This window comes from the organism of the source record quoted next, unplaced genomic scaffold, assembly GCF_019419815.1.
Source record: "Pyrus x bretschneideri cultivar Hongxiangsu unplaced genomic scaffold, Pyrus_bretschneideri_v1 Contig21, whole genome shotgun sequence".
Lineage (NCBI taxonomy): Eukaryota > Viridiplantae > Streptophyta > Magnoliopsida > Rosales > Rosaceae > Pyrus > Pyrus x bretschneideri.
In genome coordinates this window covers 4,830,815-4,845,148 of record NW_025999513.1, presented here as the reverse complement: position 1 = coordinate 4,845,148, position 14,334 = coordinate 4,830,815, and the positions used below count along the sequence as shown (strand labels likewise).

General features: G+C 40.5%; 1 pseudogene; it reads right to left on the bottom strand.

Moving 5' to 3' along the window:
- Positions 1-9,253: 9,253 nt before the first annotated feature.
- Positions 9,254-12,838, bottom strand: LOC103958589 (annotated as a pseudogene).
- Between the last annotated feature and the right edge of the window lie 1,496 nt (positions 12,839-14,334).

Sequence of the window (14,334 nt, the reverse complement as noted above, 5' to 3'; positions counted from 1 at the left end):
CCGAATCTCATCATAATGTTTTTTTTCTACAAAATTGCAAACCTCTTTAAATGTTAACTCGGTGTATAATTTTGCTTCGACCCACTTGGTGAAGTAATCAGTCACTATAAGTATCCATGCATGCTTTGCCGATCCGGAAGATGGCGTAATCTTGCCGATAACATCCATGGCCCATCCTCTGAACGACCATGGCTTGGTAACCGAGTGAAGTAATTCGGCTGGGACCCTTTATATGGGTCCATGGATTTGACATTGTATGCAACCTCGCGTGTATTCAATGCAAACTTTTAACATATTCGGCCAAAAATAACTATGTCGGCAGAACAACCAACGTGTTTTGCGTCCAAATTGATGAGCTCGCATATTCCTTCATGTACCTCTGCAATAGCTTGGGCGGCCTCATCCGGGCCAAGGCACAATAACAACAGAATGTTGTCACCTTTTCGGTATAGTTCATTCGGGTACATTATGTAACTTGTGGCATGTACCCTTGTCTTGCGATCATGTTTGCCACTAGGATTGTCAAGATACTGCATGATTAATCTTCTCCAGTTATCTGGTAATGTCTCAACTGCGCAGATATCTATAGGATCATCTCGTTCCAACAATGAAGGTAGGGACATAACTCATGTACGAATTACGTGGTTGTGTTAGAGAACTTGTTGATTAACCAGGGCCAGGTGTAGACGTTGCACCACTGGTGTGACCCAGTTCACCCCCTAAGAGTTGTACTCCAGAGGCTATTTGAGCTAACTTATCTTCATCAGTATTTTAAACTCATGAAGTGTGCTTGAACGCAATGCCTGCAAATGATTCAGTTAAATAGCTGGCAACCATATGATAAGGTGCCAAAGTACAACTCATGCAACGAATTTCTCAAGTCTTGACATAGCTCACTACAAGTCTTTTTGCCCATTAAGGCTGCTTTGATGATAGTTCAATCTCTTTAGTTCATTCAATGGCCTGCAGGCATAAAAAATGAGAGCTTTTTATGGTCGAAGATCTTGATGGTTGGTACTTGTTGAGCTCAGCAACGAATTCTTTGTCAAGCTATGCATTGAAAATCTCGGTGGACCAAAGTTATCTCGGTGGACTTCAAATTTTTACAGTCGGTGGAATTTCAAATGGCCATATGGGTCCAAGAATTATGATTTATATTGGCTATGATAAATGAGTGGTGAAGTTTCTCCAATGTTTTATGTGCATATATGGTTGAATTTGATTGGTGTCGACATCATTTTCTTTTGTTGAGGAGTATTTACCATCAATTGGGATATGATTTATGCTTGCCAATGTGCACTATCGAGTTACAATTTACACGGTTATTAAGTTCAAGGATAGCTCTTAACAACCACTTAGGAAAATGTTGGATGTTCTTGCTCTGCGTACAGACTTAGCAGTGGTTTGGTCATGCTTGATCAAAGCCCAACAAGGGGAGACAAAGTTGCTGCCAGTGATAACACAACCACTTGGTGTTGTTGAATTTTAGTAGTCTTCGCTTATTTGGGCATCTCTTGCGGAGTCCCATACTTTTTCTTGATAAAGATGATATGCTGTGAACTAGTAAAGTTTTGGGGCGACCCATTCAATGAGACAATGTATGGCCATTTGGATTAATTAAGTGGGTGCAAGAAGTGTATATTCGGCCAGCTACTGTTTCTCGGCCAATTTCTTATGCAACAGTCTGTGATTTAGTATAAAACATTTGATGGCAAGATTCGATCAGTGACATTCATTCAAAGAGTGGTGTTCAATAGTGAAATGGTACCCATCAATTTCACAGGTCTTTGAGGTAGAGTCTCGGCCAGTTGTTGTGGCTCGGCTAATTTTATTTTTTTTTATCAGCATTTGGTGGCATTTTCCCAAAAGTCCATTCAGTGGTATTTGTCAGAAAAAAAAAAAAATACAGTGGCAATCATATTTTTTGATATGGCCAAAAGAGATGGCATGCAAAAGATTATATGATTTTAGTTTGAAAGGAGATAAAGGCAGGTTCATGATATAAATGAAAAGCCACCCATTTCAAGTGATAAGTCCCATTGAGTTGGTTAATCACAAGTTTTAAATCGCCAAGGACAAGCACGCAAGTTGCCCTCAAGTCGTGAAGGATATTAAGGTCAATAACGAGGGCTTCATATTCGGCCTGATTATTTGTACATTCAAAATCCAACTTGAGAGAAAAATACCATCAGTAGTGATTAGGGTATTGGATGACAATTCTGACACCGGCCGAGGTTGAGGTATTAGAGCCGTCAAAATACATCGTCTAATAATTATCACGTATTTCATTGCCCCCAAAACCGTATGGAGAAAGATTTCGGCTAAGATAAAAAATGGCCTGCTCTCACCTAATGTCGTTGTCTTGTGCAAGAAGACAGTCAATGGATTTCTCGGTAGCCGAGATATACAACTTAAGAGGTTTACCACGCCGAGGTGGCACGAGGACAAGTGGGGTAATGAAAGAGACTTTGATTTATATGAAAGTGTCCTGATGTTCTTTGCACCATTCAAATTTGTCAGAATCCTTAAGTTTCAAAAGCATGGAAAAAATCTTCATTTTCCCCGCCGAATTAGAAATAAAACGGCATAAGAAATTGATTTTACCAAGTAAGGATTGTAACTGGTTCTTGGTTGTTGGGGGTGGAGCATCAATGATTGCTCGAGCTTTATTCTCATCTACCTTGATGCCACGATGATGCACAAGGAAACCCAAGAAGTTGCCGACCGATACACCAAAGACACATTTGGCAGGGTTCATTTTAAGGTTATTTTGGTGCATATGAAGGAAAGCTCGCCAAAGATCATCTAAATGTGTTTGGCGGTGCTTCGACTTGACGATAACATCATCGATATATATACCTCAACGATTGTGCCAATCAAGTCATGAAAAATGGTATCATAGTACGTTGATATGTAGCACCGGCGTTCTTAAGTCCGAAAGGCATGACGACCCATTAATAGGTCCCGAGTGCCCCGAGGCAACGAAAAGCAATTTTGTGGACATCGGCCTCAGCAATGAAAATCTGGTTGTAACCAGCATAGCCGTCTATGAAATATAACATCTCGTGGTTTGTTGCAGCGTCGATTAACAAGTCTGAAATTGGCATTAGGTATTCGTCTTTAGGGGTTTCCAAGTTCAAATTACGAAAATCAATGCAAATACGTAGAGCAACACTTTTCTTTAAAAGTGGGACAATATTCACCATTTTTCATTTCCAATGTTTATTTCGTCTAATAGATATTTGACTTGGGGCCAACTGTCTTCGAGCTTGGCTAGGGCAGCTTGGACTTTATCAAGTAACAAGACTGAACTGTTGTCTCCTTCAGCGAGGAACTCTACTAACTTCATGCCAGAATTTGGTTGCTTGGAAATAGTGTACCGATAGGCCAGTAAGTGGTCCATGACAGATGAAACTACGGCCTAGCGTTTATACTGTTTGGTATCAGGCATCAGGATTGGCAATTAGGTTAGCCAACCTGAGTCTCGTCGAATCCTGGTGAACAGTCTCAGCGTCAACCTAGATGGCTTTCTAAACTGAGATCCGAGTCAGCCGTCCTTCTTCGTTAAAACCTTGCGGGGTGATGTAGCCGATGTGATCATCGTAATAGTGACCTTGAATCATATTAGCTTCGAACGGTTGATTGTCGGCGGGATGAACTATGATCGATTGTCCATCCCAGAAGATGAGGACTTGATATAATGATGAAAGGATACAGCTAGTTTGATGGATCCAGCCACGACCAAGCAATGCATTATACTCAGTCTTTGAATCAACTATAAAAAACTCGATCATGTGATTTTGACCTGCGATATTCACCTATAAATGAAGCATTCCCTTAGTCTGAGACTTGTCACCGACAAAGCAGTTCATGGTTGCCTCTAATGGAATGAGTTTGTTGTTGGAGCGACGTAGTGTTTTCATGATAAAAACGGGCATGATGTTGACCGTTGCTCCATAGTTAACAAATATTTTAGAAATCGGGTATCCTTTAATATGGGCCATGACATATAACGGCTTCAAATGATGAAGAATAATGGATGAAAAGTAGGGCAATAGTTCGACAAAAGCTGTTTTAAGTTTATCTTCTTTGCTTACTTGTTTAATTTCTTCGATGGCCACAAAATCAACTTGCGTGGCCTCCTCAGCAACCACGTCGTCGTCCTAAAAATTTAGTTGGGATGTGGTTGGCCGGAATTCTATAGGTAAGACATGGACCATGTTGATTTCCATGTTGTCGAGGATCGAATGGCCCATCGGGTCGTGATCTTCGTCCTTTAAATATTCGAGCGAGATATCTTGACCATCTTCGGCTGCCGTTAGAATACGTTCATGTGGCATCTCCATCAGAGCTGTTTCGTTTTGAATGTCGACTTTTGGTCGCTCGATATTGGGACTTGGTTTTGCGCTTGTAAAGCTTTGCGAGTCCGCTCCCGATATGCAATGCGGGCATCTCTTGTGTCTACATAAGCATCTAAAGGCGCCACATGCTATTTTTCATCAACCATAAGGTCATAAAGGGAAACGGTCAAGAAAACTTTAAAATGGTATCACAAATATTGGAGGTTCACAAAAGAGAAAGGGAGATCGACAACATCAATATCAGTATATGGGTCTACCTCAAAGCCGAGAACTCTGGCCTCGCGTATATGCTGGAACCTAGCCTTCATTCATAGATCCGTGGTCTTTTGGATGATATGCTCAACATCGGGGCAGGTTAATGCCAGATCAATGGATTTTTGGCATACTTTTGGTAAACTGTAGAAGTTATTAACCAAATTCTTCTTGTGGAACTCCCGCATATATTCCAAAGCTTCACCGAGAAACAGTGGATGAAGATTCCATCTTACTTTAATTAATGGCTCTTGTGGGGGTAGCAGAGGAAGTTTGCTTTCGACTTCCTTCCGAAAGTGCTTAAGGCGATCTTTTATCTCCCCAAGTCGAAGAATGAGTTTGATTTTGCTTCTTGAATTCTTCAATTGTGGTTTCAAAATCGTGATCGATTACCTTCTTCCCTTAAAGCAGCTCGATCATGATTGTCGGAGGTTACCGATCATCTTCACTACCCATCGTTTCTTTCGGCTACCATTTGGTGGCCGGGGTAGCCTGGGTTGTTCGTCGACGAACCATACAGTCTATTCTTTGGCGATGACGTTTCTGCTATTTGGACAACGCAGTATATGTACCAGTAAAGGAGTTGTAGTTGCACCAAAGTTGGTTGCTCGACTCAGATAGCTTGAGGGTTCGTTGGTTTGCTGGTGAACCTAAGCTACCAAAGTTGCGTGCATAATACTCTTCATTGTAAAATGGCGCTTCGAAATCAAATCATCGTCTAGCTGAAGACAGCTTACTATTCTACCTTTGGGGACCAAGCTTATAAAAAACTCTCTAGGCTTAGCCTGTATAGAGCACTTTTTAAGATGTTACTACAGCTGCAGGCGTCAATTGTGGTGCCTCAGCACGAAGTGGTTGTTCCTTCGGCTCAGTTAAGATGACGTTTGATTTGCACCAACTACATAAAACTATCAGCCCGTCAGTTTCCTCTGTGATGTAGTCCAACATTGACTCAACATAAGCTGAGTTTGGAAAGGATTTGGGTAGCTTGTTCGAATATAGATCAATTTTCAATTATGGCCGAAAGTTTCGCTTAAGGACGAACTGCGTTAGGATGAACTCGACTTTTCCTTTTCCCTTGTCCTTGGGTAGATGAGCATTTACTATGCTTACTATCACCGAAGGGAAATGATTATGGCAACAATCATTAGGGGTTTCTTGAGAAACTTAAGTTTGTTGCTGTCGATCCAATTTTGGATGGCATCGTGAAATATGACATAATTATTTGTCATATGCTTGTTTGAATTATGGTATTTGCAATACATCTTTCCTTTCAAATATTTGGCCTTGGAAATATTATGCCCTGGCCGAAGTTTGACGATCTTTGTGAGTAACAACCAGTTGAAGATGGTGTCGGCCTTAGTGATGTCGAAAGTGTAGACCTTTGATGTTTTGACAACGACCTCCATAGAGGTTGAGCGGGTTTTGACATCTTTGGAATTCGCGTGAGCCAACACTTTGCATACATATGGTTTGTCAATTAATATCTCGACCGCTACCTTCGGCCGATGCATAACTTACCGTCGGGTTTTTATAGATCGTCCCTTAGGGTTGGGGATTTCGAGATTTTCTCTTCTCGGAGCAAATAATCATATAGCTCGACATGTTGAGCCAATTCATACATATCTCGAAAGTTTGCCCCTAAGAATTTCTTCTTGTATTCCATGTCCAGGCCATTCAAGGCAAGCCTGACAAACTCGACTTCAGGAAGGGGTACTCGGCACCAGTTTCTGGCCAATTTAAACCTCGTAAGATATTCCATTGGTGACTCGTCGAATAATTAAGCCATCCTGGCCAAAGAAGAAACTAACATTTCCATCCCTGGCCGATAAAATTGCTCATGGAATTTTTGGACCAATTCCTCCCAACTTTGGATGGAGTTGGGTGGGAGGTTGATGTACCATGTGAACGTTGAGCCAATTAACGAGAAATTGAACAGTTGTAGTTTACAAAAATCGCTGTTAACATCTTCACATTAAGTAGTGAATCAAGCCACGTGTTCTAAAGAGGACAAGGACGACTCTCCAACGAAAAGGCTAAAGTCTGGAATCTTAAATCTCTTAAGATGCTCGAATCTTTCCACAAAGGCTGGAAATGGGTGAATGAATTTTGGGAACTTCGACCCCATTTTTAAGGCCGAATCAATCCTTCTCTAGACCTCGACCATGTCAACAGGTGTCGTTTCTGCTCTTTGGTTGGTTCTGTCCAATCTGCTGCTTGATCCACCACTTTTCTTTAAGTCAATCATTTTGAGCTGAACAGATCATGTCTCAGCTTGTATTGCTGGCAGGGAATTATTCTTTAGAAGAGGCTACCTAGGTCAATTGACAGGTCCAATGTCGTGGACTTTATTAACCAGAACTTCGAGCAATCTGTTGTGCACAGCTCTATTATCACGCATATCATCAAGTATGCTTTTTACCTCCCGGCTGAACATTTGCTCAAACTGCCGGGATTGCTTTTCAAATCATCACCGGAGAAAAGATCTAGATGGTGGATCGAGGCCTTATCATCGTCAACATCACAATCCTCCACTAGTCCTTCAACAAAAATGCCTTTTGTCATTTTGGTGGGGATTTCTGCATCACAAGTCTGACCGCCGACATTAATTTCCTTTTCTCGGCTTATTGTATTTGTGACTTCATGTGTCACAACAGTAGGAGGATTATGTGCCTGTGACAAGTCATCGTGTACTGGGCTTTAGACTGTAGGTGGAAGATTAGTCGTTGACTTACCCATGACTGTTTTCTTTTTTACTGATTGTGTTTCAATGGTCATGTACTTCGTAGTTTTATCACTAGGTCCCACTAGGCATGCCAAAATGTTGACACTAAAAACTACCAAACCTATGTGGTGCGCAGGCTGAGTAACTAATAAGTTAACTACATCATTCAATTATGTGCAGAGCGTGCCAACTTGTCGACCGAGCTCGACCGGAGAGTAAAATATGTTGATGTGCGTTAGGCACATTGCTGACTTCTTAATCTTGTGATTGCAGCCGAGGAATGAACACGTCTCGGCCTTCGGGTTCTATATCCTGAAGATAAGGCTGCTAGTTCTACGAAGTTCATAAATCGTCAGCACTGGGTTCAGTCTCGATAATTATATTCGTAAGAGTATAAGTACGCCGAACCAGTATCAGACTATACAGACACAAATACTCGAAAGAGATAAATGTCTTGATGGTAAATGTGGTTCGGCCGTCGAAATGCCGAACTCTAAAATGTACTTGTGAATATCCAATCATAAAATAAAACTCGGCATTCAATGTGCCAAGCTTAGTAACTCCTAACACTTCACTTTGTTAAGAAGGCTGATGAGATGACCTCCACTAATAAGGACTCGAAAACCCTTATTGGTCGAGACTTAGATAAATACCGGTCAGCCACGAAGCAGTATTGTCTATCTAAACTGAAAGTACTTCTTGGTCGACTGATTCTACGGCTCCAATGTTGTCTATCCAAACTGAAGATGTCGATGATTGCCTTCACAGTGCTATTTATCCAAACTGAAGATGTGTTGGCAAAAAGAAAGGGGAATAGGAAAATCTCAAGGTTGTTGAGAAGCTTTGCACAAGACAATTTGTAGGGGCTTTGAATGATGCACTCTCCTCTCTATTTATAGTAGTGAACCCCATCATGGCCAAACTAGAACTTTACTAGGATTAGAACTCCTCAACCCAATCTGATCAGGTCTCAGCCAATCCTAATCCTTATAGAACTTTGAACCTAGCCCCTTAACGAACCAGATCCATCCTCTAATCCCAAACATCATCAGCTTTAAGACTCCTTGTTGCACTACGGTTCAACTACCTCACCTTAACGAACCAGATTCATCCTCTAATCCCAAGCATCATCAGCTTTAAGACTCCTTGTTGCACTAGGGTTCAACTACCTCACCCTTATTTAAACTAAGCCTCTTTGTAATAGGATTCGGCTAACCTTGACTGGACGGCCCATGACAAGATTCTAGATGAATACTACTGGGCTGAGAACGACTCTAAGCTCGGTCCAAAATATTATTTTGGCTTCAAGCAGTACCAAAGGAAAGAATCAAATAGTTCATTCAATCCAAGTATTGCAAGTGTATGCTTATGAGGATTAAAGGATGTTGTATCCCGGAGGTTAGGGCACTCTACACCGAGACATTGTGTTGGAGGGGCAAGATCTGACCTTAAGGACAGTGAACAACCTAAAATCTTGTTCTAATCAAGTATCGACAAAGAGTATTTTCTACCTACAAAAGACAAGTATTTTATCTTATTTCGTTTATTTTATTTAATAATTTGTGGTAACAAATTTGTGATATACGAATATTAATTTTATGTAATTTGTTGTAGAAGAAGTAGTATCTATATCACCAATATTTTCAACATTATAAAGGGCAACCTTTTAAACCAAATAACAAAAAAAGTGGAAAGAAAACAGAGACCGTGAAGAAGGGATCATGTCTGAACCTAATCAGAGAAACACAAAATTAACTTGCTTGTTACACTAATCCCAATAATTAAACATTATTAATGTCTTAAACTATTGTATTATTATGCTGATTTAAACCGTTACCTACAAGATGAAGTAAACGCTTTGAAATGCGAGCATGACAGGTCGGGAGCGACTGGAATCGCAAACAACATGTGAGTATTCGTGCAAAAACCGACCATGCTGACTTAAACTATTGTATTATTATGCTGATTTAAACCGTTACCTACAAGATGAAGTAAACGCTTTGAAATGCGAGCAGTGTTTCGGACAGTCGCTCACGCGTGCATGACAGGTCGGGAGCGAGTGGAATCGCAAACAACCATGTAAGTATTCGTGCAAAAATCGAGAAGAAAAAATTTAGATACATGAGGGGTGATATATCATACGTATAGAGTCAAGTCCCACGCAAGACTTGGGACCTATTGCATATATCTCAGCTACCTGTACAGAGATACACAGCTTCGATGGTCAGAGAATTCTGATTGAAGACAGTAAGAATTGTACGTTCTCTACATAAGTGATCCCGCTGTACCGAGTATATCCAAAGTAGACACGAAAATGCAAGACCTTTGGCAGCTCCATGGTGAATGCTCCTTGGGCGCCATAAACCAATGGTTCCCACTGCTAAATCCAACCCCAACAATGCAGATGGATGCTAGCAGTAATTCATAAACTCTCAAGGAAGTGAGTGAAACTGGGGTATTTTGGCTCCCACCCTATTTCCTCGCGAGTTTTTGAGTTGTTTAATCTCTTACCCAAGGGATCATTGGTCCCTGCACAAACAGCATCAATTGGTGTGAGGTGGATATTAAAATATCGTAAAACCGGAATTCCCTTTAAATATCTGCATGGAATATTAGCGGGAAGCTTACCTGTAAAGGCCTCAAACGTTTCTGAAAATTTGCCACTTTAGTAACCAAGTCCATCACTTCTTGCCTGCAAAGATATTGGCAGGGCCACAAACGCTCGTGTCACTAGTTCACGGGGATAAGTAAGAAGGAAATAACAAAATGACTATAAGATCTGAGTATGAATTGTAATTTAGCAGTGTATGTGTGTGCGCGCACACACACAACTGGATGCTTTGCATGTGAGTATAGGACGATCAATAGATATCAGTGTAAAACTTGCCAGTTTTACGTTTGATTCAACCATTGTATTAGCAGTTTAATCATATACAGAATATTACGTACCAACGTGAATTGATCGTAGCCCTACACACACGTACACACAAAAAACCGGCAACAGTTGCTATAGTCAATGCAATTCAATAATGTTGAAAGATGCAATGTTCAGATTAGGACCTGGACAATGGATGATTGTCACAACCCAAGAGGATCTGGTTACGTAATCTCTTCTTCAAGATTGCAACAGAGAGGGAAGCTGCATCCTGACAATTCAATGAAACAGGAAGTATATTACTGACCGTGACAAAGCGTAACCATCTAAAGCATGATTTGAAATTTAAAGAGAAAAGGAAAAGCCAAATGTAAGTGACTTTTAAGTAACAAAATTGAACAGAGAAAGGAATGATAAAGGAGAAAGTAATGCATATTGATAGAACTATATTAAATAACTTTTCACTTTTCAGATACACAAGTACAGTAGGATGATTCCATCACCTCGTAATGTATAAGATTCAGGGCGTGATCTGGACGAGCTTCTACGATCCCCTTCTTTAACCAATAAACATGTGCACCTCTATCTGATTTGTAGGCATAGTTAGGGACACTTTCAAATATAAAAAATACCAAGATCACTCAAATCCCTGAATGTTTTCCCCTACGGTACAAATAATCTTTCAGAGTTCGACTTTCATAAAGGATATATAAAGCGCTGCCAATCTAAGAACTACACCGCCAAACTCCAGCACAACTTCTTCTGCTTTAAGAAGGACATCAGTCCTGGGGCTCCTCCCTATTGGCACTACTGGAGTGTCCTGCAGAGAGGAATATGACCAATATGACAAAACGAATCACTCCAAAGTCCAACTCCCACATGACTATGAAATCAAACAAGTTTACAGAATAACGCTACAGCAACTTGGTACCACGAGCAGAAATAAGTGTCTACGTCATCACATGAACCATTGTCGTTGCAATCATACGGTGCAGAGCTTGATGTAAACAAAACGAACCTTCACCATTCCAGTTCAATGCAGCCATTCTGCTTATTTAAAAATAAGTCCAAACCAAACACATATCACTTGCAGCAAAAATAAATAAACCATTGCCAGCAAGCATTACAATTTACAAGCTATTCTATCATAAATAAATAATACTCAGTAAATAATTAACAAACATGAAACACTCACTACCCAAGTATCACTTCCATGAGAATGTTTTTAGTAAGACAGTCACACTGTCACGCGGGTTAATATGTCGGGGACTCAGGGTATGGTGTTAACAAACAGATACACTTGTAAAACGAGCAGATTGGTAATACAATGTGACGACTGCACCGGAAAAATTACTCACCTAACATCAGCAGAGTAGTCTGAGGTTCCTGATGGTGGAGCACAAAAGATGACAAAGGAAACTTGTGGGTCGTTTTGTCCCCTTTAAACATGGATTGATACCCTCCTCACTCAACTCCTCATGGTGATCAACTGTCACTGTTTGCCCATGTATTTGACACCCAGGATGCTCCTACGTACATTAATTACTTGTTTTACCCACTAATTAATTACTAAATTAAACGTACAGATAGAGCAGTATAGTAAGACCAGTACCTCCCGCCATTTTTGTGCCACCAAGCGCCCAAGGACACCCGGCCCCACAATCAGAAGGTCATCGGCTCCCACATTCCCAGAAGAAGTTACCTCCTTCTCTTCATCTGGCTCCGACCCGTCAAACAATTACCATAGATAAATAGATAAATGTTGGAAATTGACAACCTTGAACAGATACTATTGAGGAAAATGTTCAAAATAGAGTGAGATTATACCAAGGGCAAGTGACGGCGACGATGCTGCGGCGGAGACTTGGAAAGGCGCGGCGTCCGTGGCTGTGTTGGCGGTGGTTCTGCAATGTGAAAACTTGGAAGAAGGGCAGTGAAGATTAGGGAAACGCCCGACGAGTCCTCGAGGTCTTATCAATGGAGTTCTTGTGAGGAGGATAACGCCAGCAATGGTGCCCATTGTCTTCCAGCTTGGAGACTGTTCTCCGAGGATTTGATAACGCCGGCGGAGGTGTGGACGGATGGGAGGCATCACTCTCTATCGTTTTGTTTTTCAGTAGGATGGGTTGGTTGATGGGGACCCACACGACGACGTCGTTTGGTGTTTGTTTGGTGTTGGTGTCTGCCGTGACGACCAAAGCTCAACTAAATATGGAGTGCATATCAAAACTTCAGACTTCTTAGCTTCTAAATCACATAAATGATGCGCTTTTTTTTTTTTCTTTTTTTGTGCTTCAATTTTTAAGCTTAATTTTCTAAATTTTGAATTAAATCCTATTTGTTAGTTTACCAAAATTTTGAATCAATACGGTATAATACTGTTTTTTTATTTTATTTTATTTTATATAGAACATATCTCATCACACATTGATGACAGACTAATCTCTCTTTATCGACCACACATTAGACGACAGTGTACTGTTGGCGTTAGGATCAAATGGTACACCAAAACAGAGTCAATCACTCCAAAAAGTGTATTCGTGCGAGTTCAAACTCGGATTGAGGATTTCAAACCTTTACGATTTACTAAGGGACTTGAATTGAAGACTTTAAGTGTTAGTTGACATAACGTTAAGGGCTTATTTGAGCCTTTGTTGTTAGCTTAAGTGGTGAATATGAGTTAGGTTGTAACGGAAGCGAAAGAAAGAATGTTGAACCTCATTCTTCAACGAAGATTTATGATCCAAACCGTCACTTGTCTGGATATCCTTTTGAGAAATGAACCAACCAATTCAACCGAGAGAGAGAGAGAGAGAGAGGAGTGTTTGTGGTGAAAATTTCAAAAGGTGATTGTGGAGGAAGGCTTTGGCACTGGATTTTTTGTTAACACTAGTCCCCAAATTTAGCGTTGGGGAATAAAAATCTCATTGTTTTGCATAGTTCAAGAATAAATTCGTCCAGAAATTTTATAAGATGTTATATTATATTAATCCTCACGAATTAGCTCTAGTGGTGAAGGGGGTAGGGTAAACGGTATAGGATCTGTTGATGCACAAAACAATAAGACTTTAGAACAACGTAAAATATTAAGTTTGTAACATTCGTAAAGTTATTCTAGTGACCTAGTGAGGATAATATGTACAGAGGTAGAGATTAGGAAGCAAACACAAGGTATACGTGGTTTACCTTAAGTTGAACTGCATCCACGAAGGTAGATAAGTTCTCATTAATATTGAAGAGTTTACAAGATACATAAGTTCAAACATAATCATCATTAGTCAATTCCAATGACAAATTTAAGTACAATAATGATATTACTTCCTAATTGTGAGAGAATGATTTCCTTTTATAGTTAAGGAGAGTCATCTGCGTCTGTCTGCAAGTGATGTGAGACTCTAAAAACTTTATTCTGATGTTGACACGTGTCGCGTTGTGATTAACCTCTTGGTTGGAGAGAAACTATTATGTTTCTGCAGAGGTGCCTTAATAGGAATTCTTCAATAGATCTCAGGACGTACAGAGTTGTCGATGCTCAATAATTTTAGAATTGATAAAGTATGGTACAAACAGTACTTTTCCAAATTTCCAAATGAGAAAAGGTTCTCAATTGAGAACTTGTAAAACTCAAGTCACAAAATAATCACAGAACTTCTGATTACCCAAGTGTAGTACGTATCATGAGTCCCTCCCAAGTCTCCAATCGAGGAGAATAGTAGGAGGTGACTTTATTTTTGTCCATGTGTCAAGGGGCCAGAGTTCCACCCTTTTCATTTCTTTGCCTTTTCTAACATGTCCCAACTTTTTTTTATTTATTTGAAGTGGGAGCCCTAAACCTTCTTTGTTTTATCAGCTAGATCCAAAGTCAAAATAGAAAAGGGTTTAAGACTGGGCTGTAGTCCAAGTCATTGCTTTGCTATCCTCCACTTTTGTCTCAAAATGGCCGAACCCCAGTCCTCTTCCTTCCCCATCTCCTCTTCCTTCCCCACAGTCCACACACCCCCCATTCCTTCCCCAAATCATTAGGGTTTTTCCCTTTACCCTTCCCCTCCCCTGCTCTGCATAGAAGAAATGAGTCGATGACTGATTTTGATCCTGCTTTTGATCACATTAATCCTGCTTTT